Below are 27,523 nucleotides of genomic sequence, written 5' to 3'. Positions count from 1 at the left end.
CTGGGATGATTTGGGCTCATATCCACAATTTTTGGAATAAGGTAGTTGATTGCTGGGGGTGGGGAGGGAGGGATCTAGGACATAAGGCAGGGATAAATACAGTGTATGTCTACTTATTAGCTGATGCTGCAGATCCACACAGTGTGTAAAATATACAACAAAAAATATCAGCTTTTGCTGGTCTTTATTTCTTCTATAAAATAGTAAGAAACTTTTCCTAGGTTCTACTCTTTTTAGTGTACTAAATCCAGAAATTTAGCGTAATGCCTTGCTTTATATTCCTTTGACTTAACATTGGTTTCAAAAAGAATCTTTGCTACCTAGAATCTACAGTCTCTATTTCATGCCAACACTGGATAATGGCTGTGTGAAATTGGGAAAAATTTTGGAACAGCTATAAACAAAAAAGCCAAATTATTGATGGTTATTATTGCTACTTCAAATAAATATAAAATTAATGTGTAAGGAAGCCCATTCTTTCATGTTAAATACTGGGGCATGAGGGTAGGGAAGAAAGGGCACCTTTTCTTAAAATGAAAATAGTTACTGCTATTTTAAGTATAAGTATAGGTATAGTTATAAGTTATAGTTATAGTTACAGTTATAAGTATAGGCAGAGTTATTTTGCTGTTTACATTTTTTTATTGTTTTGGGGGAAATGCTAGGTGTCTAATTACTGTTTACTTCATTGTTATATATTGCAATAAAATTTTTAAAACAACAGCAACAACAACAAAAAATGCATAGTTGAGCTTATAAAAAAGTATGTGAAATAATCATAAGCCAGAGCTAAGGAGAGATCTGGAAACTAGTTTATTGAGGTATGTAGGCCACTGCTTTCCTGGGGCCATTTGCCTATCTTGGTTACAAAAAATTTCAATTTTAATAATCTTGAAATTGAAGATGTAGTCTTAAATTCTCACAAGCTGCCAAATAGGGCTTGAAAGGTAATACCCTCAGTGAAATGATACACTAGAAAAAAATCTGGACAACAGAAAAGGGGGAGGATAAAGAAAGGAAGTTGTCTATCTTGGCTTGACCTCTGTTGTGGGGAGGGAAGGGATTTGTTAATTTTCCCTAAAAATTTGAAATCACAGCATGCCTGCAAACAAATTCAATTTAGGATTTAAATTTATATAATCTGCATGGTCCAAGAAACCCCAAGCCAAGATAATAGCATAACGTAATGCCTGGTTAATTGCATTCAGGTTGCTAGAAAAAAGCCAGCATATCCTTTCTAGAGAGAAACATATTAAAACAGAGACTCCTCGGAATTCCCAGAGATAAAGCCCCATCAAACAACTGACAATCCAAAAACTATGGACAACAAATCACACAAAGAAATAAGCCACTGTGAGCAAGAGCCAGTAAAACAACATGCAGTAGAAATGGACCTCTAGAAATTCAGTTACTAGAAGTATTAGATATAATGTGTTTTTTAAAGTATGATGCAAATATTTAATATTTTTAAAATTGTACTGAAAACATGAGAAAGAAAAAAATAAAAGACACCAAATAGACTTTTTTAAAGAACTAGAACATCTGGAAATGAAATTTTAAATGTTGAAATAAAAAAACCAAAGGTAAATTAAACAGCAGATTAAATACACCTTAGTAGACAATTCATGAAATGAAAGATACATTTTAAGAAATAATCTCAAATGTAGGGTAAAAAAGTAGATGGAAAATACAAAAGATAAGTTAAGAGAGATGAGGCTAAAAGACAAAAGTCTAACGTATATCTAATTGGATTTCCAGAAGTAAAGAATAGAGAAACTTGGGAGAGGAAATGTGCAGGAAATGATAGCTGAAATCCTCAGATTCAGAAAGCATAAAATGAATTGCATGCAATATGAATTAAAAATAAATCAGTAGGGCGGTGCAATGGTGGCTCAGTGGCAGAATTCTCATCTGCCATGCAGGAAACCTGGGTTTAATTCCCGGTGCCTGCCCATGCAAAAAAATAAATCAGTAAATAGACAAATTGAAGTGACATTACAGAAGCTGACAATTCCGATGGAGGGTCTGGACGAACTCCACAGGAGAGGCTCACCAGCCGAAGCAGGAAGAGAGCCTGTCTCTTCTGAATCCTCCTTAAACGGCTTCCAGTGATTAGATTGAGCAACACTCATTGCAGAAGACACTCCCCTTGGCTGATTACAAATGGAATCAGCTGTGGATGACGCTGACATGATCATGATTTAATTCTATTTAATGTCCTCATTGTGACAGGCCAGCACTTGCCCAACCAGACAAACAGGTACCACCACTTGGCCAAGTTGACACATGAACCTGACCATGACAAGGGCAATAAATGTATTAACAGATTAAACTTGCCTGGTGATAGAGACCCTCAGATTTGGAAAAACAAGAACAAAATGTATCTATATGCTACTTAGAAGATACATAAAGGTAAGGTTGAAAGTAAAATTAAAAAGCATAATAGAGAAATAGTAAAGAAAAGAAAGCTTGGTACAACTCACAATATTAATATAAGAAACAGACTTTAAGGCAAAAACCACAGGGAAAATAAATTGTATATATATAAAATATTTATCGCCAAAGTTATAGTTTACCATGAAGGAAAAAAAGTCCTCAATGTATCGCCACCTAATAGCACTCTCCAAATATATGGATGTTGTCAGAATTTCAAAGAGAAACTAATCCACAGACATGGTAGGAATTTTCGGTACATTTCACTGTAGTAATTGCCAGATTAAAAAAAATAGATTTGAACAACATAATTTACAATCTTGATCTAATGAACATACTCAGAATATTCCATCCTATTGCTAGAGGATAAATATCTATATTTAAAGCACATGGAATAATTACAAAATCTGACCATGAATGTCATAAAGCAAGTCTCAACAGCTTTCCAGCAATCTACTTCATATGGATCATGTTCTCTGATTCCATGCTGTTAAGTTAAAAATCAATATTTAAACTTTTTAATGTTTTATAGACACTATATTTTGAAATTTTAACACACATTTCTAAGTAATTTATGAGTCAGAGAAGAAATCACGATGGAAATGAGAAATTAAATGTGGAATAGAATTTTAAAATGGAATGTTTTTAAATTGTTTTCAGCTGAGGTACTAAGACAATAAACTGCACATTTTAATGTAAGATAATCTTTTCCATGCAAGATTTCCAAAGAAAGTCATCAGTACAGATTTTATAATCCTAATTCCAATCCTATGTCCTCACCTACACTGAGGATATAAAAGGTAGGAATGGGAGATTAGAGGAAAAGAAGTTTTTGATAGAGCCATTGTAGTGCTGAGCCCCTCACCTCAAGGCAAGCAAAAGGGGCTCCATAGGGATCACTTGGAAGGTTCTCTTGCAATTTATAGAGCATGATGGAATATTGGATTCAAATCCTAGAAATCTATAGGGCAGATACTATGGCTGGCTAACTGCTCTGAGATTAAGGAAAGGTTGATGCACTTGGGGCCCCCTTACCCCTGAGTTTATTGTCATGAAAGGATGTACATTTCCTCTAGAGAAAATATGAGTCATAGATGAAAGAAAGCCAGCAGGGGCTTCAGAATGCCCCCAAATGGGACGTGGACTGCTGGATGTATAGGAGTAACATCCTTCCCGTTCCTTACTTTTTCTCCCTTTTCCAAAATCAATCCTAGGGAAGTCAGACACAGCCTAGTAAGTAGGAGAGAAGGGCAGGCATAAAGCATATAGCATATAAAAAAAAGCAGTTGCCCCACATCTTCCAATGCCGACAATTCACCTGTAGCAGGCCTATTTTTCTGTATCCTCTCCATTTTTTAATAGCACCCATTCTAATGAATGTGAAATGGTACCTCATTGTGGTTTTCATTTGCATATCCTTGATGGCTAATGACACTGAACATCTTTGCGTGTGCTTTCTGGCCATTTGTATGTCTTCTTTGGAATGAAGTCTGTTCAAGTCTTTTGCCCATTTTTCTGGGCAAAATCAGGATCTTACTCGTTTTTACTGCTGCTTAATAGACCGTAATATGTATATACTGGATTTTGTTTATCCACTCGTCTGTTAATGGACACTTGGATTGTTTTCATCTTTTGGAAACTGTGAATAATGCCACTATGAATATCAGTGTGCAGATGTCTGTTCATGTTATTGCTTTCAGATCTTCTGGGTATATACTAAGGAGTGGAATTGCTGGGTCATCAGGCAACTCAATATTTAGTTTTCTGAGGAGCCGCCAAACTGTCTTCTGCAGCAGCTATAAAAGTATACATTCCCACCAGCAGTGAGTGAGTATTCTACTTTCTCCAAATCCTCTCCAACATTTGTAGTTTCCTGTTTGTTTAATAGTGGCCATTCTTATAAGTTGAGGTAATATCTCATTGTGATTTTGGTTTGCATTTCCCTATATTTCATTGTGATTTTGATTTGCATTTCCCTAATAGCTAATGAAGATGAACATCTTTTCATGTGCTTTTTAACCATTTGTATTTCCTTTTCAGAAAAATGTCTATTCATATATTTTGCCCATTTATAATTGGGTTGTTTATTATTTTGTTGTGGAGTTTGTTGTTGTAGGAGTTCTTTATATATACTGGACATCAAACCCTTATCAGATACATGGTTTCCAAATGTTTTCCCCCATTGAGTTGGTTGCCTCTTCACCTTTTTTACAAAGTCCTTTGAGGCACAGAAGCCTCAAGAGTTCTCATTTCTGTCTTTTTTTCTTTTTGTTGCTTGTGCTTTGGGTATAAGGTCTTGGTTTGCTAAAGCTGCCTGAATGCAATATACCAGAAATGAATTGGCTTTTATAAAGGGGATTTATTAAGTTACAAGGGGCAAAGACAGTGACATTTCAAAGACACAGGGCCTCCAGAGGGCTGTGGGGAACAGTTTGTGGAAGCGTGCCATGTGCTAGGCAGGCCAGGAAAGCACATTTTGGGGGGAATCTTCAAAAAGCTTATTTGTGTATACCCTGACCCTCTCCCCAGGGCTGTTTGGAAGTGGTCTGTATCCCATTCATGGGTCCCTGGTCCTGTTTTGGCTGGGAAGAGCAGATTAGGGAAAGTCCTCTCTGCGGTGCCCTTCTACCAGAACTCACCCTCCAAGCAAAAGCAAGAAAGGAGGCAAGAAAGAAGAGTTAAAAAAAAAAACAAAAAAAAAACTGTAGAGGCAAAACAGTAACAAACAGAAGAGATCAAGATTACCTGAGAGGGAAAGGAGGAAAGGAAGCTTTTTCTTTGGGGTGAAGCAATGGCACAAATAGTGCAATCAAAAATCTGTAACACACCCAGGGCAAAAATCAGTTGAAGAGGAGCTGAAAAAAATCTAATCGGTTAAACATGAGCAATTCTAAAAGTCTAGAATAAAGTTGAACCAGATGCCAGAGAAGGGCCTTAATACAAAACCAATCAACAATAAATCCCTAGTCAAGAGAGAGAAACAGATCTTCAGAGTAAACTCATCAAGATAATCAGATGACTAGACATCAGATAAAAATTACAAGCCATATTAAGAAACAGGAAGCTATGGCCCAGTTGAAGGAACAAATTAGAATGTCAGAGGAGACAGAATTTTGAACTAATCAACAATATTCAAACAAATCTCCTAAATCAATTCAAGAAGATGAATGAAAATATGGTTAAAGAGATAAAAGATATTAAGAAAACTCTGGATGAGCATAAAGATGAATTTGAAAATATGAAAAGAGAAATAACTTATAGGAATGGGAGGCACAATAGAAGAGATTTAAAATACAGTAGAGGCATCCAGCAGCTGATTTGAACAAGCAGAAGAATCAATGAATGAGAAAATAGGGCAATTGAAATCTTACAACCTATTTTTCAGAAATGGAAAAGCCAATTATCAAATTTACTTAGAAGGGTTAGGAGCCCCAAATTACCAAAAACATCTTGAAAAAGGAAAATAAATTGGAGGACTCATATCGGCATTTAATGGACACCTTTGTCCCTTGAAACTATTTTTTATTTAAAGTTTATTTTATCTGATATTAGCATATGTCTTAATCTTTCCCTTATTTTTCGAAGACAGTCTCCAACTGTAAAATTCTTGACTGGCAGTTGTTTTCCTCTGAGCACTTTAATATTTCAGCCCACTGTCTTCTTGCCTTCTTGGTTTCTGATGAGAAATCAGTACTCAAACTAATTGGGACTCCTTTATATGTAACACGTTGCTTTTCTCTTGCAGTTTTCAGAACTCTCTCCTTGTCCTTTGCATTTTATAGTGTAATCAATATATGATAGGAACATTTTTCTTCATGTTTATCCTGTTTGGTGTTTTCTGAGATTCTCAGGTGCATATTCACATCTTTTGCTAAGTTTGGAAAGTTCTCTGTCATTATTTCTTTGACTGTTCCTTCTGCCCCTTTCTCCCTTTCTTCTCATTCTAGCATTCCCATAATGCATATATTGCCACACTTGATGGTGTCCCATCCCTGTCTTAGGCTGTATTTGCTTTTAATATTTCTTTTTTTCTTCCTGCTCCTCAGCCTAACTCACTTCAAGTGTCTTGGCTTCAAGTTCACTGATTCTTCTACTAGCTCCAATCTGCTCTTGAAACCCTCATGGACATTTTTCATTTCAGTTATTTTAGTCTTCAACTCCAGTAATTCTTTTTGGTTCTTCTTTAAAAATTCTGTCCCTTTACTGTGTTTCTTACTTTGTTCACCCATTGTTTTACTGATATCTTTAATTCTTTCTCTGTACTTTCTTTTATCTCCTCGTTTGTGTTTGTGTGTGTGTGTGTGTGTGTGTGTTTGTTTTTGTTTTGCATGGGCAGGCTCTGGGAATTGAATTGAACCTTGGTCTCCGGCATGGCAGGCAAGAATTTTGCCACTGATCCACCATCACACCACCCTATCTCCTTGAACTTTCTTAACATAATTTTTTAAAGGCTTTTTTGGTATGTCTACATTCTCATCTTCATCACTGGTGTTTTCTGTATCTTTATCCTACTCCTTTGGATGGATCATCATTTCTTGTTTGTTTGTTTTATACTCTTTTGTTGTACACTGTACATTTTAATGTTTAAAAATATTAACTCTAGGGGTTTAATCCCTGGAATATTTGTTTCTTGGTTTTGTAAAATCAAGAGATTGTCTTGAGCTTCAGCCCACTTATCAGGAAGGTTGGCCCAAGGCAAATGCAGTGTGCAGAGTTTTCCCTGCCTTTCTGGGCATCTGTCTTATCCTAGGCTTTTGCTTGTTAGTTGTTTTGGAGTTCCCTGTTAACGGAAGTTTTGTTGTCCCCTCTGCTTCCCAGGAGACAGACCGTCCTCTTCCAGGTATTTGAGGCCAGCAGCCTTTTATCCCAGACAGTCCACCTCTGTAGTTTTGCTTGACATCCTTTGGTTGTCTCTCACTGTTTTTACCTGGAGGGCAAATTCTGCAAGGAGGGTGACTCCTGAGAAGACTTTCCCTTCAGGTTTTCCCAGCCAACACAGCACCAGGGACCCACTAAGGGGGGGCACAGATTGGCTCCAGAGTTCCCTGGGGAGGGGATCTGGAAGGGTTCCAAAACTTTCTACGATGGCTCTCCACGCTGAACATTTCTGGCTTCTCGAGCAAATTCAGCCCTTCAGCTGTCACCTACAGCTCTGAGGAAGCACTGTGTCTTTAAATCTCTACCCTCTCCACCTCTATCTGTGGAGGGTTAAAACAATAGCTGCTCAGCCATCAGCTGTGCCCATCCCCATTCTTGGGAAAGAAGATTTTTATGTTCCTTTTTGCCACCAATGAGCTAGGCAGGGATTAGATCCTGAGGTGGCCTGTGAGATGGTGGGTGATGGTTGCTGATACCTGCCAGATGAGAACAATTGACAGTTCTTTACCATAATTGATCAATTTCTCCCTCCTGCTCTTTCCTGGATGCTACGGAGTCCTCTTCTGAAGACTGTGGTTTCAAACATTTCCTGCCTGTTCAGTGGTTGTTTTGATGGAAAGACTGAGTATTGGAGCACCCTATTCTGCCATGTTCCCTCGAAGGCCCCCTGAAGTGACATTTTAAAATACAAAAATAAGTTTTGAGAGTTAAATCGAAAATGGAATAAGATTTCAGATAAGATATTGACAAGCAATATTGGACTTAATCCATTTATCCCTTACCTCATATCTATCCAAAATGTTGTGATATAGAAAATTAGCTAATATAAGTTTCATGGAAAGATTTTTGCCTAGCTGGAAAAATAAAAAATAATAATGAATTAAAAAAAACTGCAGAAAACCATTACATGCTAATAGCAAAAATTTTGTTCTTCCCCAAGAGATTACAGTTAAAGTAATGGGCATTACATTTGAATAATATGAAAAATTTTTTAAAAATGTAGATTTACAATATTTTATTAGCCTTCATCAAGCAGGATAGAGATATTAAATATCTGGATTATATTTAATATTTCTAAAGTAAAAATTCTTTTTCAACTGGTGAATGATGGTGTATACATATGATTGAATATTGTGCTATTAAAAAAGGAGTGAAGTTGTGGCATACAACATTCTGAATGAACGTGTGGGACATTGGATGAGGCAAAATTAGCCAGATTTTACTTAAGAACTATTGTTGTATTGTCTCATTTATAAAATACTTATAAGAAAACAGGGGCCTAGATTGAAAGCTCTTATAATAGTCACATTCAGCTCAGAGTGATAGCTATTATGTCTGGATTTTGAGAGGCTGTTTTTTATTTGTATAACCTGGTATTTAAACATAGGGACAAAGCCAGTCGGGTTAGGATTAAGGGAATTCAGAATATAAGGGTAAGGAAGACATTGTTTATATTTTAGAACCTCATCTACTCTTTGAGACCAAAGGAAATAAGGTTTATTTTGTCTAGAACCTAAATTTTCTGTATAACGTAATCTAACTCAACGTGTCTGGATAGATCATTTAAACAATCCAAACACAGGGAGCCCAGAATAAGAATGAGGGCCTTTAATCCTGTATAATTTAATGTAATGCCTGGATATATCCTGGAGTATATTAAGCAGATAATCAAAAAGTATTTGCAAAGTCCTTTGAGGGATGGAGAAAAAAATATACAACTATTACTCTTTAACACTGGAGAAACCACTGATACTGTGTCAAACATTAGGGACACCCAAATCCATAGGCCAAGTCCTTGATCTTGCAGCTTGCTCTTGTGAAGCTTATGTATATAGCGAAGAAGCTTAGCCTACCTATACATATGCCTTAGAGTTACCTCTGGAGGACCTCTTTTGTTGCTCAGATGTGGCCTCTCTAAGTCCAACTTTGCAAGTGAAATCATTGCCCTCTCCATTATTGGGACATAACATCTAGTGGGGAAAATCTCCCTGGCGACATGGGAGATGACTCCCAGGGATGAGTTTGACCCTGGCACTGTGGGATCAGCAATGTGATCTGATCAAAAGGGGGGAAAGAAATGTAACAAATAAGGTATCAGTGGCAGAGAGAATTCAAATAGATTCAAGAGGCTACTCTGAAGGTCACAATCTTCAGGTAAACATTGCTATCTATCGTAATTTGCCAAACCCCAACCAAAACCATTCCAGCTAATCCTAAAGAACACCTGGGGTGTTATAGAAGATAGTTCCATGTTATATAAGACACAGTAGTTCCATGTGCTGAGGTAACTTTCCAGAAACCCTCAATCTCCTGATGGATCCCTGGACAGATAAATCCTGAAATGCCAAGGGGCCAGCCTCTTCAGACCATTCGCTAGTTCCACACCCCTATCCCATAAGATTAACAGTGCCTTCCAACATGAAAAAGTTAGAATGAGCAAAGCTAAATATCCCTAAAGAATGGGAGAACGATCAAAGTTGATGGTGGAGTTCTACAGAGAAGGTAGGGTTTAACAAATGAGTATGAGTGCTGAATCATTATATTGATGTTTCTTTTAGTTGCCAGTACCTTAGAGCAGCTAGAAGTAAAAACATAAAATTGTGGAATTGTAACCCATACCACATTCTGAAACCTGCTCTATAACTAATTGTTACAATGTGCTTTGAAATTTATTGCTTTTCTGCATATGTATTATTTCCCACAATAAAAGAAAAAAATATTTATTCTTTCTAGCCCCCAGTGTTCTGGAACAGCTAGCAGGAAAATTTTTAAATAGTGGAATGGTAGCCCATAATAAACTCTGAAATCTATTCTGTAACGACTTGTGGAAGTATACTTTGAAAATCATTGCCATTTCTTTCTTTTGTTTTAAATAAAAATTTTTAGAAAGTCTTTTTCAGCCTTATCATGGCTACCCTAACAGTTCTCAGTTATATTACATGTCCCATAAGGTCCATTTCAAGTCTAAAATTCTGTATGATTTCTGTTGAAGATGACTTTTCCCTAAGTTATTTTAATCCAAATCACCTTATCTTTGTTGACTTTTCCTGCATTTTCAGTGCTTAAATTCTTAAAGCAATGCAAATTGTTTCCAAGAGAAGCTATATCGACATAGTTTGAAATTTTGAAGTTCAAATTTCCAAGTGTGCCTGTATACTTTTAAAGATGGTTTCCAAAGTTTTACTTTTCAAGTATGTTCCCATAATGAATGACATCTTAGGTATCATGAATCATGGGTAAAATAAAAATCTGTGGTTATTACAGGATGGATGTGCAGACTTGATGAGTAGTTTATTCTGAAAGCAAATAAAGGTATAATATTATCCTTCCTTCACAAGAATCATTTTCATCACATTGCCCTAAATCCAGCAGTATATTTGAAGAAGATGGTATGAGCTTGGAATTGACAATGTTTGGATGAAATGAAATTAACTTGAAGAATTAATTAAGACAGGAATCCATGAAAAGCATGTTAAAGGTAAGTGAGCTTATTTTTAAACTGGATAGTGTTTTTTTTTTTTTAATATAAAGCAACTCTTTCAGGGAAACTGTTCTTTCCAAATTATGCAGAAATTATTTGACAGGCTAGGTGAAATATCCCACACTGCTTTTGCTCAGTGGAAATCCAAAACCCAAAGAATTCATATTTTCAAAACTGTTAACACCTTCTCAAATTTCGATAATTCATTGAATTTTTGTAGAAAAACATGGGCTTTATTTTTCTTACTGTTAATTATTTGTATAGTTCAGCCTTACAGATAGATTCTCAATATCTAAAAGCCCACAAGTTTCCACCTTGTAGAGCATTTTCTTAAAGTTTTTTTGCACTTACCAGTGTCATCATAATAATGTTTTTTATGTCTGTGAATTTATATTCATAACTATGAGAGGATCTATCTTTTTTTTCTATCAACCTTTTAATTACTTTTCCTTAAGAAAGATCATGTCAGTTTCTAAGTCTGTGACACCCTGCTAATTTCATGGTGATTAATGTAGGATATTATTGCTGTTACTTTAAAATGGTAGCTAAAATATGGTGTAGTTTGAAGATATTACAGGAGGTGAGGAATGAGTGGTTACATATCTTTAGAAAAAAGAATCATTCCACTAAGTAAAATAAGCCTAGAACCATAACAGAGATGATATAAAGAAAGTCCCTATTCTCTCTTCCAGTTTTGTTTTTAATGTAATATTTATTCATATAAGTGAATATTCTTGAGGGGAAAAGCCCTACCACTTCTTTCCTTGTTCAGTATTTTATTTATTGTATTAGTGAGTAGCACAAGTCAAAAGGAGTACAGTAAAATTTTTGTCACGTGCATTGTTCCTTCAAAAACATACATTCCCTCCATTTGTTCATGATTCTGTAGAGAAGAAAGGTCCATAGACCAAGTTCAGTGTGTTAAGTGGTGTTTACAAAAGGCTGCTGCATTTTTGACATGGTCTTTAAGGCTCTAGGTAGAGTGTGTAAATCAATGCTTATTTATCTGGTTCTTTTCCTATATATTTTTTTATATTTCATATAATCCAGACTATTTAATGGAACTAACTCAGTTTATTGTTAAATTCTATTTGATGTCCATTTCTTTTCTGCTATAAAAATCCCCTAGCTGAAGCAAATTATAGAAGAAATATTAATAAATTTTAGATACGCTTAGAAAAGACTGTAGTCCTCTGAGTGTCTATTCATTTGCTAGAATTTCGCAAGAATGTGACAAATTGATCATTTGATTCCATCAAGATTGCTCATTGCAGGACACCAGAGCAAATTAAAACCAATAAGCTGACTGATATTTATTTAGAGTGTATAGGGAAATATATGCCAATCAATAATTTTTTAAAAATCAGCAAAACTAACTGAAAAATGGACAAATAATGTAAACAGGCAGTTTACTTAAGAGGAAACCTAAATGGCCAAACAGCATATGAAGAAATGTTCAAACTCATTAATAATCTGAAAAGAGCAATTTAAATTTACAAGTTACAACTAGACATCCATTAGTTTAGCAAACATTAGGAAATCAGGTAAGGCCAAGTATTAGTAAAGATGTAGGAAAACAGGAACCCACTTGCATTGCTAGTAGAAGCAGACTGGCAGCTAGTCAAATTCAGTACTTAGTCAAAATTAAATGTGTTGTACCCTATGAACCAGCCAGCTTTTAACTGGAAATATATGATCTCAAGAAATTTTCAAACATAGGAGTTATGTATTAGGTATTCACTGAAGCGTTTTTGGTTGCAGCAAAGAATTAGAGGAAGTTTTGTTATTCATCGCTTGAGGAATGGATGAATAAAATATGGAAAATTCTGTGGCAACTTGAAGTAGTGAGTCAGATGTCCATAGAGCGACAGGATCTTGAAAATACAATGCTGAGTAAAAAAATTAAGACATAGATATGGTCTACTAAAATATAACCATATTTACAAGAATATATATATAAACGTATGTTATACATCAAACTCAGGGCATTGTCCATGCAGAGGGCAGGGAATGGGAGAAGGGAATGGGAAAGGGAAATGAGTTTAAAATCTACATTAAGGGTTTTGCTAGAACTATAATGATTGTATGCCATGAACTGAGGAATATGATTAATTCACCTTTCAAATTGAACCCTGTGGTCAGTACAAATAATATCATAAGAGCTCTGTAATCAATGAATTTACAGTGAATCAAGGGAAGATGAGGCAAGATATACTTATTTATACAGCAAGAAAAATAAAAAAGGCACATGAAATAAGCCAAATACAGGCATGATGGGAGATCCGTGTCATTAAGAACTAGGCATTGTGGAAGAGGGAGATTTTACCTAGCATTGAAAAATAATTATATTTGGATGTAACTAAAGTAAAATGTTATTTGATAGAAAGTAAACTTTGAGAAAAGTCAGAAAATAGAAAAGTTTCAGGGCAAGTGTGGAAAACAGTGATGAAGTTTTGCTGGAGTATTTGGTATATGAAGGGAATTCATTCTCAGAGAACTTTAAAGGTGAGACTAAAGAGTCCAGTGCAAGAGGGATCCACTGAAAGTTTTATAGGGGAAGGATAACACCCAAGGGCAGAGGGGTCATTGCTGATATTCCCAGAACTTCTGCTGCTTTGAGTCCATTTGATTAGTGATTGTGACTTGAGGGATCAGCTAGTGTTTTCACATTTCCTTGGACTTTTATTTGACTGAATAAAAAAAGGACTTGAAAGCAAATTGAAGCTCCCTCCAAGAAATAGTGAAAATATGTCTTGGAAAATCCCTGGGCCTAAAATTAAATTCTGTGTGTTCTTGGTTTTGTGATGCCCTGGTAGCTTCGGTTGAGTTTCAATTCCTGTTTCCACTCTAAGACATTACAGCCCTTATTTATGGCTTTAGATTTGCAAGTTCAACACCTTTTTTATACTTTAGGTTTAAAGACCCAGCCTCAGGCTAAACTGACATCCAAGAGTCCCATAGTTGCTGCATGAGATCAGTGCAATAAGGTAGAGCAATAAGAGCTGAGCCAGAGCCCTGAGTCCAAGGCTGTGAAGAAGGCAGTCTGGCAACCCCAGAATGTCATGACAGCAGGTGCAAGCAAATACTCAGGATCATGGGAGTCTAATTGCGGTAGCCAGGTTGTCCTGACCTGTAGACATGGTCTCATTATTCCTTAAACTCAGTTCTAAAATTAACAAGTGACAGAATGAAAACAGCTCAGTTTAGTCATCCTGCTTTCTCTTGTCACTCAGGTGTGAATGTGAATATTTCCGGATTTTTCTTTTCTCCTTGTTTCATTCCTATGTGCAAGAAGGAACAGCCTATCAGCCCCCAATCTCAGTTGCCTAATTCCCTTGATACTGACTTCTGTATTTGTATTTTTGCCAAGTCTTCTTGCCTGACTTCTGCAGATTTCCTATAGCTTGCCTTTCCTTGCAGTTGAAACTCTTGCGCCAATAGAAGGCCTATCTTTACCCCAGTCCCAAGAACCATACCTACTGTTAATTAGAAGGAATTTAAGTTGCTGTGTCTCAAAACTTAGGCACTCAAAGCCCCCTTCAGGGAATGGTGAGAACAGGGAGAAATTCAACTTCTCCAAGTTGAATTCTTGATATTCTCACAAGGAGTGTGGACAAACAAAGCTATAGGCTGAGCCCCCAGTCTTGGGGTTTGTTCATATGAAACTTAACCCCACAAAGGATAGGTCAAGTCTACTTAAAATTTAGGCCTAAGATTCACCCCCAAGAGAACCTCTTTTGCTGCTCAGATGCAACCTCTCTCCCCAGCCAACACAGCAAGCAATCTCACCACTCTCCCCCTGTCTACGTGGGACATGACTTCCAGGGGTGTGGACCTTCCTGGCAATGTGGGACAGAAATCCTAGAATGAGCTGAGACTCAGCATCAAGGGATTGAGAAAAACCTTCTCGACCAAAAGGGGGAAGAGTGAAATGAGACAAAGTGTCAATGGCTGAGAGATTCCAGAGTCGAGAGGTTATCCTGGAGGTTATTCTTATGCATTAAGTAGATATCACCTTGTTATTCAAGATGTAATGGAGAGGCTGGAGGGAACTGCCTGAAAATGTAGAGCTGTGTTCCAGTAGCCATGTTTCTTGATGATGATTGTATAATGATATAGCTTTCACAATGTGACTGTATGATTGTGAAAACCTTGTGTCTGATGCTCCTTTTATCTACCTTGTCAACAGATGAGTAGAACATATGGAATAAAAATAAATAATAAGGGGAACAAATGTTAAAATAAATTTGGTCTGAAATGCTAGTGATCAGTGAAAGCGAGGGGTAAGGGTATAATCTTTTTATTTTTCTGTTTTCATTTTATTTCTTTTTCTATTTCTTTTTCTGAATTGATGCAAATATTCTAAGAAATAATGAATATGCAACTAAGTGATGATATTGTGAATTACTGATTATATATGTTAATGTTTTATTTCGTTTGTTAAATTTTTTTAATTAATAAATAAATTAAAAAAAAAAAAACAACTTAGGCACTCTAGTAACAAGGGTGTCTAGTGTTGACCAGCTCTGACCTTGGGCCCCAGTTTTCACAACAGACTTCTATCTTGCTCCTGACCTCTGCCCTCCATCCTCATGTGCAGATACAAAATTCCTTACTTTATCAACAGTCCTGAGAATGGGCTTAGCTTTGCTCCTCCACTTCTTTCCACCCTACCCACTGCCCCCTTAGTGACTGAAGTCTTTCCCTTGAACATTGACTTCATAATACTAAACATGCCGATACTCAGTGTGGTGATCGAACCCCACAGAATTAGTAAGAAAATGAACAGTGATATTTCTGGGGCCCAAGGGTCCATAAAAAGATTCCATTGCTGAGGTCCTAGAAACTGTGAAACACCAACTTGAGTCAAAGTGCTTGTGTTGTTCTACTTTGATTGTTTCTAAAAATTAGGCTAGAAAGAAAGAATATTTTAGTGAAACCACTCTCAAGAATAAAAGCAGAGGGCAAAACCTGAGTGAAGTGTTTCTGGAAGGTGTATTTCAAACATCTGCCATTTTAAATAGTAGGAAGCTACCTCTGTCCTGCCTTTGTAAAAGGGAAATTGTCCTTGTTCTTAGTCCAAATTAGAGGACTGTCTCAGCAGAAGGTAAAGACAGGAGCATGTTATTCTGTCCCAAGCTCCTCTATTGTTGGAAATCTTAAATTCTCACCTTTCATGCCACCAGTTTTGCCAGCCATCCTGTCATAAACTTTACCAATAGTGGCATCTAATCATAGACTTTCCCTGAAGTTCTATGATTCTATCACCTTTCCTTGCTTACTTTCAATTGGAAGACTGACTATATCCTGTGTCCAGATTGAGCAAAATATAGATAAGCTCTCATTTTGAGAAAAAGCCATCTTTTCTGCAATACCAACCAAGCAAATTATTGGAGTCACCAGTGTAGGAAGCATGGAACCATATATGATCTTCCCAGGGGCACTACATTCTATATGCTTCCTCTCATGGCTGTCCTTCAGGGTATAGATACCAGGCCTACATCATTGGTGATTATTCAGGAGAGCTAAGAAGAAGGTGGACAAGATGGGACCTGTACCATTTTCTGGAGCCACCACAAGCTGGGACCCATCTCTGCTGATTGTTGAAGCCTTGTTGTTACGACTGTCTTTATATTTGCTAAAATAAATACCAACTTGTTTAAATAACCAACTGTTATAACAACTTTGCTTTTTACTCAACCCCAAGGAGATAAAGCTGATTCATATGATTTGGAGGGGAGAGAACAGGTCCAAAAGAAAGTCTCACCTTAATAGATCTATCTACCACCTTAAAATATTCAAGGAACAGGTGATTTAATAATTATATAAAATTCTATAACCTTTCCAACTTCTGCCATATTAGCTATTTCATTATCCTGTTTCTTTACAGAGATCAGGAACTAGATTCTTAAAATTAAAAGGACCTATGTGAGTATCTTGAGATGCAGAAGAAAATGAGAAATTAGGGAGATTATTCAGTGGTATGGGGAGCAAAATCTCTAGGGAAAGAAAAGATGGTTGAGTTGCTGGAGAGGAAAGAAGACCGAGTTCCTGAAGTCTGCTTCAGAGATGAAAAGGAATTAATAAGGAGATAGACTGGGCCGGAGATAAGGTCTTTTGTGGTTTAACAGTTAAAAGGACTCCATATGGTTTTCTGATGGGTCAAATATCAGAAGGACGTATTGGCCCCCAAACCCAAATTGAGTTTTAGGTAAGTTCCTAAAGTTCTGATACAATATCCTATACAATCCTTGACATTTTGTTTCACATAAGATCTTTTTCCTAACTATCATTCTTTCACTAAACATTTATTTGGTACCCATTCTAGTAGCAGGTATAGTGCTAGATAAACTGGCCAGAAATCAATTGAAAGCCAGGTCCCTCTTATAAACCAGGTCAGCAAAGGATCTATTTGCCTGATAACTAATTTGCTGAATTTACCACATTTATCAGAATCATATTTTAAAAGACAGTCTTCCTGAATATATTAAATGCGTATATTTGTGGGAACATTTTAAGGAATTTTTATTTGTAGCCATTTGGGACATAACCGTCTAGTGTTCTAATGACTGTTTTCTTCTAGTGTAATCATTTTATTATAACCTGATTTATTAAGGAGTCTGTCATCAAATTCTTTGTGTTTGCTATTCCTTCAGCCTGGTCTTCTCTTCCTCCAGGTATTCTCATGGCTCACATTCCAAGTGTTTGCTGGTCTCTGTTCAAATGTCACTTTGTCAGATGTTTCACTGGATCCACCTGTTTAAAACGGGGCCCCCATTCCTCATCCAGGGTAAAAACCATGGGTCCATATATGACTTTAGTACTGTCACTCCTTTCTTGCTGCTGCTTAAAGGATGGGTACCAGACCTAGACCACAGATGTAGATTCAGGAAAGGAGGAAAGGGGGTGCTGGCGGGACTCTGTAACACTTATCACTACCTGACATTTTCTTTTATAGACATTTGTTCATCATCTGTCTCCCCTAAGTACCACGAAGGCAGCAATTTTTTATTGTTTATGCTCCCTGTTACGGGCACAATACCCAGAAAATGCCTGGACATACTGGGCACTCGGTAAATATTCCATTGAATGGATAAGTTGATTGAATGCACAAAGGAATCATTTATTCCTAATGGGAAAGTATATTCAGAGTATCAGCTAAAATTAATTTTTGGTCACTTGATCATTGGTAAATTACCTTTAGATAAATTGATTTTCAGACAATTAACCTACTCTGCCCTATATGTCTCAAGGACATACCAGCTCTCTAACCATTAATTCTCAGTTTAATGGCTAATTAAAGGAATGGAAATATCTCCTTTTCTGTCTTTAATCATCTTCTGTGCTATATATAATGATTCTCAGATACAGGATACTATATAGTAAGATTGCATATTTTACTGTTTCTTTTTGTAATTGAAGTAATACTGTTCTGTATCAAAAAGGTATGCTATCAATGTAAGCTAATTACCCCCCAGAATCCAGTCTAAAGGTTAATTTTGAAAAAAACATATTGTATGTAAATAGATTATGTCAGCAATATCCAACTTTTATCTTAAGAAGAGTTTAAAGAACTAACAGGAATTGTAATGGATTTATAATTGGTCAAATTTGCTATCATTCTGAAACCTTCAAACATTAGTTTTACAGATATTTATACCTTGGGTTAATTAAAAATTTCACAATTCTTTAGAGACTATTTTACTTCATGTTACCCATGTATGATCTAGAAATAAAATACAGATTTCCCTCACACTTAGCATGCAAAATAATTTAGCTATGTTATAAACTGCATTCATTTTAAGGTATTCACAAAATCCATTATTTGTCCAGAAGCAAATAACCAGTTGTCTAGATGATTGTGACAACTTTAACTATCAGTATGGGAGAATATAATAAATAAAAAATCATGAAACAGATACTCCTAAGGAGAAAAAAAAAAGATGGCACATTGACAGGAAAATAATAATTTTTAGTGTAGTATATCACGTTCTAAATGAAAATTTTTTGGATAACTTACAAGCATGCCAAGAGGTTGAATATAAATGGTGTGATTTAACTGGTAAATATGTGCCACATATTTTACTCAGAAATCTAGTGGTCCAGGTGAGAGATCTCAATGGCTCTTATGTTTTATGAAATCAGAAAGGAACTCATTTTAATGTATAACACTCTGTCTCATAAAGAATAAGTCTCTGTTTTTATAGACATGAAATGACAGAAAAGCTAACATAAGTCCATGTGGCTCAGATCAAATAACATAAGTCCTTGTGGCTCAGATCAAAGCACGCAAGGTGGCTCTAAAGGACTCAAGTTACAGATCACAAGAAATACTCAGGAAAGAAGAGCAAGTTAAATGACACTATGAAGAAACAAACAAATTCAGAATGTGGAACATTATACAAAACCACCAGCTCTAAAATATATTTTGGGGGCAAATGAGAATATTTAAACATGATTTGGTATTAGATACTATAGAATCATTGTTAATTTTCTCAAACATGTTAATAACGATTGTGGTTTAATAGTAGAATGCTGATTTTAAGAGATGTAGCTGAAATATTTAGGGGAGAATACCATGAAATCTGCCACTTATTTTCAAACGGGTATGAAATGCAAACACACACACAAAGCATACAAACACACAAGCTTACATGACAAATATTAACAATTGTTGAATCTAGATGATAGGTAAATGAATAATATGAGTGCTCATTGCATTTTTCTTCCAAATTCTCTAATGTTTCAAAATGCTCATAATAAAAAGTTGAAAAAGATAAAAATTACTAAAACATTTATAATAAAAGATGGATCCTTTTAGAATTTTTTTACAAAGGATCTAATGTAATTCTCTTTATTAAAGATACAGGGCTGAGCTCTATAATGATCTTGCTCTCATTACAAAGGATGTCATTGGCTTATTACTAAATAAGATGCCCAAGAAAATAATAGTAATCATCCTTAAGACATAGTTACTTGGCTTCAGAATAGCAGTTACCTGTGTTTGTAAATATTACTTGGGCTTTCTGGATGAATGAATGTCTAAGAACTTAGAGCACTATACATCTTTATGCTCATAGAGGTCAATATATTTAAATTATTCTGAATAACATGGACATCCAAACTTCACATTCATTTTAGAATGAGTCAGATGAAAGTCTGACATATAAAATCTAACAATCTTTGTAAGCAGAATGGGTGAATAAATATTTTACTGTTTAGCCGACAGCACATGAATTGTTGAATTTACCTGAGTAAGTGTGGCTTTCACTAAGGCTGTGTCTTGGCATCTTTATAATATTGAAGTAGAGCAAAATTCTTCCCAAAGAAGTGCGGCTTTTCACAGCCCAGGCCAGAGAAACAAAACTTAAAATTGGTCTACCTGTTAAATATAAAAAATGAAATATTGAGCTAAAATATTTGTTAGTGTTGTGCAATGATAAAAAAATAATTCCCTTAATATCTGGCACCTACATTTATTAATACAATACAGTGTAATTAGGGATAAGTTACTAATTTGGGGCTTTTGACAAAGTATGATTACATAATTTAAAGTTATGCCTCAACTCTTTCATATGCTATACCCTAAATTAGTACTTAAAGGCTTGAAATTTAAAAATTAACATTGAAGTATTTTAACTATCCCTGCTCTTCACTTTACAGTTAATACTCAATTGTTCTTTCTTTTTTTTCCTGTTTATTTTCTTATATTCTGCCTCCCTGTATGTTTCTCTTCCCTTTTTTTCCTTTACTTTAAATACACAGTTTGAAAATCCATCCATGATAACCTGTGGTTTCCAACAAGTTCTAGTAGCATCAACAATTATTGAGTCAGGATCCCTCCATCATATTCTTGAACCTCATCCATCACTGCAACTTGACCCTAAACTTTATCTCCCATGACTGTCAACCTTTCTCAAGTACCTAGGTGATGTACCTTGAAACCCACCATGAAAAATATGCAAGTTCTTTAAGGTAATTAGGAAGAAGAGACTTGGCTTTCTAACATCTCTAGACCTAAAGTTAAGTATTAGCTTTACTGCGTTACCTTCAAAAGTGTAGATTTCCACCTTGCATGCAGAAGTCTGCCTTTCAGTCTGCTGCATTCAGAGCCTTATGTTGATGACAGCTTCTTAGGAGTAGTGTTCTTATATTTTTTTGAAATCCTAAGACACAAGAAAAAGGTATTCTTGGGCAATAAGAGCTCTTACGAAATCCCTACGGCAACAGAAGGTCATTGTCTTCTGCCATTTTAAGAGGCAGAATTGGGCAGCAGCAAGCATTAATATATTAACATTCTAATCTCTTGAAAAGAAAGTTACCCATTATAGACTTGGCTAGATGTTTACAATTGAGGTTAAGGCCACCTGAACGGGAACTTCTACACAGCAACTCATTTCTTCTACTGGAAGATGTCAAAAGTAGAAGCTGGTTACTGATAGTGAGACTCCTTATTCCCATGAACATGTCAACTGAGTCATAAAAAGAACATCTAAAATGGATGTTAAGAAGTTGAAAAGTTTGATTGCCTTGGTCAGTGATGCAGAGAGGGGAAAAATAGGTATCTAATGACTGAAGGGTATACAACCTTTTCTGTAGACTAAGGACAGTTAAAGAAGCCTGTAACTAAACACAGCAGGGAGAAATTTTTTTTAAATTATGCAGATATAAAAAAGAATATCTTATGTTCTAGTTTCATGAAGAATGTATTTTTGCTTGCAGAGTCTCACTAGTTCATTACTCCAGAACATAGAGGAAACTGCCAAGGAGTAAAGTAAAACTTAAAGAGCTGCCTTAAGTATCGAATTATTATTTCATAAATTATCTCAATTTGGTGGGAGAAGTCTAGATCATTTGCAAAATTGTGAAGTGTGGTTTGTTTGTTTTCTCCTTTCCTAATTCCTTGAGGTTGCACCTAGCACTTTTCCAGTCCTTGTCCCTCTCTCCGTGGTGTCCCAACTCATGTCTTCTCTGTGTAACTCAAAACTCTTTCTCCTCTGATTCCACCGCCACCACGTCCCTGCTCTCTCATGGATGCAGAGTGATTGAGCGGATTATCTGTCCAGTGATGGATTTGAAACCCTCCATTTGTATTTCATGGCATAGTTGCTTATGGAATATTGGGAATTCAGCTTAAAAAAACATTAAAGTATATCTGTGGGGTGAATACTGTTTTATGAAGGTGGTGTTGACCGGGCAGTGACTCTCAATGCAGCAGCTGTTAAAAGTCACATTTTGAACTATTACAGATGCAAATGTGGATTCTTAAAAACATTAGTAATTATTTCCACAGCTTTCAGAATGTTAATGTTAACATTAAAATAAGATGCTCAAAACACAGTTAAAGTACCTGAAATTTGGTACTCTTTCACACATTGTTCGCATGATGGTGCCAATTCTATCTTTACCTTTAACACTTGCTGGAAGTTTTGTTTTCTTCCAGTTTCAAATGACCTTAAACTTTTAAGCTTATTTTCTATATAAAGACATGTTCCTCTCTGGGCGATTTGGATTTCCCCTGCTATATAAATGAAGCCCTAACCAGATGACAACAATCAGTGTCTGCTTCCATTTTAGATGAGAGAAGGAGGGCAGACCTCTCTGTGGAGGATCTGGCTGTCCAGATGAAAAATCCTCCTCAATGAGTACTTACTTCCTTCTCCTCTGTGGGCCTTAATCCATAAGGCCACCTCATAGAAAGAAGGAATATTCCTTTTCCAGGCTCCATGGGGCAGGAGACATCCTGGACTGCGGAAATTATGTTCTAATCCAAACTGAGGCTGCCTTTTTTCCCCTCATAAACATACAAAGAAATATCAATGAGGGTTTTTACATAGTGTCATTCTCCTGTTGCCTCGCTGACATAAGATGATGAGTACCAGATGTTATCCCCAAATTGCCTGCACTCAGGGTGTGTAATACACTTGTAAAGCCACACCATCATAGGAATTAAAATGGACCACGGTCATAACAACTTCCCTGTCTGTTCTATGGAAACTCAATAATCTCACATCCCTGCTAGATAGATGGGACAGCTTTTGAGTGAGAATATTTATTCCCCACCCTGAAGTTTCCAGATGGAGGACACCCGTTAGTGTGGCATACTACTCCCTCGCTTTCTCCTCAGAAAGGTAGTACCTCTGAGTAAGGAGCTTGGGATAATGAACTGGGAACTGGTAGTTTAGCTCCTCTTCTCTCTTTACTGTTAGGGCTCTTTGCTTGCCAAAGGCATGTGCTTTGGGCTGCTCTTGGTTATCTAGTGAATGATAAAGGCCTTGTCCTTGCAGGGAGGTGGAGGTGAAGGCTTTGGTTCACAGTATTCCCTGATGTTACTTCCGTATTGGGAATCTCATTGCTCCCATGTCCTCATGGCTTCTTCTCCCATTCCTCTATGAATAACGAAGCCACTCTCCAAGTATTTGGTTTCTCTTTGTATCTCTAGTGGTTCAGCACTCTAGTGGGATTTGTAAAAATAAACAACTTAAAAAGAAAGGAAGAAAGAAAAACCTAATTCTTGCAAAAGATATTTCCTGATTAGATTAAAAAAGACATTTCCTGATTAGATTAAAGGGGGAAAAAAGAACTTTAGTCAAAAACAAGAGTATAAATGTATTGATCTCCTTGTGGGACAGAAGTCTCCAGAAGCAAGTGGGGAGTGGGCCCCATGAACTGCTTCTCTTGGCCTCCAAGATGTTGTCTCCGTTTTCCTCCTTCTACCCTGTGGTGTGATCTTCAGTTCTAAACCAAAAACAGCTGATGCCAACAATGCCACAATCAGACTAACTAAAGGTGCTGCCACTGTAGTGGTAGTGATGAGGGAACCAAAGCTGTACATGCCTAAAGGTGAAGCCTCTGCTGTTTATAGAGAATCCTCTCTCCCTTTGTGTGCTGATGGTTCGACCTTCTGTTATCACCAAAGTTGCTGGTCCCTTGGCCTCACAATGTCTTACAGAGCTTTAACTGAAGATCTCCATGTATCCTTCATCCTAGTGTAAAGGCATGAGGACATGAAAGTTAAGCTAAAGGGCAGTCTGAGGAAAAGACTACAAGCTATACAGCAAAGTGCACAAATCCTAAGTGTACAGCTCAATGAATTTCATATATGTATATAATTGTGTAACAACCACCCAGAGCAAAATATAAAACATTTTCAGTTCCCCAGAAGATTCTCTCATACTCCCTCCTAAGTTAAACCCCTCACCCCACCTAAAGGTAATCATGACCCTGATTTCTATTGCCATAGATACGTTTTGCCTGTTCTTAAACTTCGTATAAATATAAGATGTACACTTTTGCATCTGAATTTTTCACTCAGCTTTATGTTTGTGAGATTCATCCATCTCGATTTATCAGCTGATGTTTTTTGTGGCTATGTAGTATTCCACTGTATGCAAATGCCAGTATCTGTATTGCCATTGATTCTTGCAAAATATATCTTTTGGTGGGCATATACACTTATTTCTGTTACCTAGGAATGGAATTTCTGGGGCATGGATATATGGATGTGATACGGATATATGCATGTAAATACTACCTAATAGTTTTCCAAAGTGGTTGTACTATTTTACACTCCCATCAGCAATTTATGAGAGTCTAGTTACTCTACATCTTCACTAGCACTGATAAGAATGCTAATCATCTTCATTTGTGTGTGTGTGCGTGGTGTTATCTCATTGTGTGTGATGATGGGTGATGTTGAGCACATTTTCAGTCCATGCTGAATTTGGCTTTTATTTAAGTCTCTTCACTTTGGTTTTGTTTATCCAAAACTGTTATTGCTCTCTGAGGTTAGCTCGAATAGAATTTGGCTTAGAGTTCCCCTTTACCTCATGTCTACTGCTATGACTATCATGCTCGGTGACTCCTGGCCACAGCTTCTAGGGAACTCAAGCCTGCATCTTCTCTATTTTCTGGAAAGGTAGTTAAGAAAGAACTGAATGCCAACCTTTTCTTCCTTAGAATAATCAATAAGACCCCAAACTCCTACCAAGCTCCATGGATTTACAGGTGTATAGACCCCTAGGAGTGAGCCCAGACAAGTCTCTTGTTGGGTCTAATTGTGCCCAAGTCTCATGGTGAATACAACACTACCTCCAACTGGGGATCTGCTACACTTCAGTAAATCAGAGGCACAACTGACTTCAAATTTTGATTATATGAATTTTTATCAAATTTTTATGCCAGAGATAAAATTTGACTTCTCTTTGCCACAGCTATGGGTTTCTTCTAAAATCTAGTGAGGATTTGCTATAAGTACCCCCAAACCAAAATTTAACCATTGAGTGACTATTATCAACTCCTGAGGGGTGATTATCATGAAGCCAGGGACTTTGAGTACCTTTTGATAATAGAAATTGCCTTTGTATCTTTGTGCCAATAAAAGTATATATCTTTGCCTAGAGATTATTTTAGTTTTAGGAAGCTGATTAAAGTCAGTAAAAGTGAAAATTGGTTTAATTTGGAATCAAGTTGTTTCCAGTTGCAATACCCATACCTTCTGTGGTTTACTACATTGAATTGGTGTCAAATCTTTCCTGTGTAGTGTATCTTCTATCTTTCAATAAGTCTGGAACAAAAGCACAAAAATCCAATCAGCATTCATTTCAGACTATAAAAAAATTACGTTTTAAAAGTTAAAATTAAATTTTAGGTGTTTCAACAGGTCTTTGTCAGCATGCAAATTTTAGCTTTGGTTTCCAAAGTGAACCCTAAAACAGAGCTTCTCAAAAAATATTATATACCTGGGATCTTTTTAAAATACAGATTCTGCATCGTTAGGTCTGGGGTGGGGTCAAAGTTCTGCATCTCAATAAGCTCTCAAGAAATGCTGATACTTGCTGGTCCATGGATCACAGTTAAGTAGCAAGTGTCAGTGACCTCTGATGAGCCCTCATTATTAATGAAAACACAGCTGGGAATGGCTAGGAAGTTAGTGTTGGAATAGAAAGAACAATGCCCAGTATCAAATGACATTAGTGCACTTTTCAGTCCTGCTAGCTGTGCAATCTTGAATAAATTCATGCAATAATTCTGAGCCTCTGTTTCTTTAGTTATGAAATGTATATAATATCTATAACACATGGACGTTAGGTTCTAAGTAAATATGTAAAGTAGAGATTGCATATGCTTGAAAGTACCTTTAAATACATTATTTAATCTAACTGGGCTTGGGTTGTTTTGCTTGTTTTTTTCAGTGTCTGGAGAAATAGTTGGCCTGTGTTTAAGGAAACATGTCAAGCAAAAAATGCTTTTGGCTTCAGTTTTTGCCAAGTGACTTTGGTTGAATTTATGTAAGATAAATACATAGGATACATTGCTATTATTATCTTTGCATGAAAGCATTTGGTAAAATATAAAGAATTATGTTGTACTACATAAGGTATATTATCATCATGAATGTTCTCACTAAGTAAAAAATGTCGAGTGAGTAGACAGAAATAAGACATGGACAGAGTGTTATGAGACAAAGAGAAAAAGATCTTTTTTGAAGATCCACCACATTTTGGAATCAATGTAAGGGCAGTTGTTGAGCCACTTCCCCTTTTTACCTTCATTACTCCTTTGCACCTTCATGCCAGCAATGAAAGAGTATAAATAAGGATACGGCATGGGAATTCGTTCTATTGCCCAATACAGGGATGAGCATACAGTGTTTAGTAATTCTGTATCAAACAGGTATATTTAGTTAAATCCTAGTCTTTGTATGTTCCCTAAAGGAGTAACTTTTGTATAATTCCTGAAAGCTAGGAATAATACTGGTCACAATTTGACATCTTAAGTGAATAATGTACCCTATAAACACCCCAGCATTGCTGTTGGATATTTACAAGGGCCTACGCCACGTTCTGATGGATGAAGCCAATGAACAGATTTAAGATTTTTAATGATTTAATTCGCTGACCACTCAAATAAAGTGAAAGAAAGTTTGTAGCTTTCTGCAGAGTGTTTCAACTCCTCTCCTGGGCAACAAGAGGCTTCCTTCATCTTAGGTAAAAACAAACATCCATATGTAGGTTGAGGCTTTGCTTACTCATGTAGACTGTAGTCTTCCTAGATGGTTGGCTTCATGGTTTATTGGAGCCCCTTTCAGTCCTGATGAGGTTCATAATCTCTTCCATTACCAAGAAGGGTTGGAGAGTACAGTAATTGTCCAGCTCCCCTAAGGATCACCTTCTGATCCTCAAAGACATAAAAGCAATTTAATATTAACTTTCAAATACGTGTGTGTAAACCATGCATCACTTCTCAGAAAGGATAATCCACAGCATTCACTTATAAACTGAAACTTCAATTGCAACAGATGTTTCCCTTTTTTGAAAAGGCTCTTGAATTCATTGTCAGGCCTTTGGCTAAACTGATGAATTAATTTGTTCAGGGCAGATTTCATAAATCCTCTAATAATTCTTGCCTTTACACATATTGACTTGATTTTTGAGATCTACAGCATGTGGTTTAAATATTTTGACCTTTATTACTTTAATCAACTAACATTCATTTCAGGGTTGGATGATGACCGACCATTGAAAGATACAGTTAACTTAGAAATAAAGTTTAATTTGTCAGTTAAATAAACCTTGATAACTAAATAATAAGTAGAAATTAATCTGTATCACCACATTTTGAAATGTTTGGCAGCTTTGATGTAACTCTTTCTCTTCTAAGGCTACACTGAAGATAAATTGCTAGAGATTGCTGTAATGCTGGGACATGCAGAGTTGCCATGCTTGGATG

The 27,523-nt window shown here is 36.4% G+C and overlaps 1 long non-coding RNA gene across 5 annotated transcripts in view; it reads left to right on the top strand.

Moving 5' to 3' along the window:
- The window catches only part of LOC143673776 (uncharacterized), a 134,934-nt gene that overhangs the window by 3,690 nt on the left and 103,721 nt on the right, over nucleotides 1-27,523 (top strand). For 2 of the 5 annotated variants that reach the window (XR_013170639.1, XR_013170638.1), the window contains exons 2-3: nucleotides 4,134-4,260; nucleotides 10,650-10,789. This is a non-coding gene — a long non-coding RNA (uncharacterized LOC143673776). Of the gene's footprint in view, nucleotides 1-4,133; nucleotides 4,261-10,649; nucleotides 10,790-14,559; nucleotides 15,197-27,523 lie in introns of those variants that run through there. The other 3 variants (XR_013170635.1, XR_013170637.1, XR_013170636.1) reach the window with 3 other exon arrangements.

Source organism: Tamandua tetradactyla, chromosome 2, assembly GCF_023851605.1.
Source record: "Tamandua tetradactyla isolate mTamTet1 chromosome 2, mTamTet1.pri, whole genome shotgun sequence".
Lineage (NCBI taxonomy): Eukaryota > Metazoa > Chordata > Mammalia > Pilosa > Myrmecophagidae > Tamandua > Tamandua tetradactyla.
The sequence above is the reverse complement of the archived record's forward strand: the minus strand, read 5'-3'. Positions and strand labels throughout refer to the sequence as shown.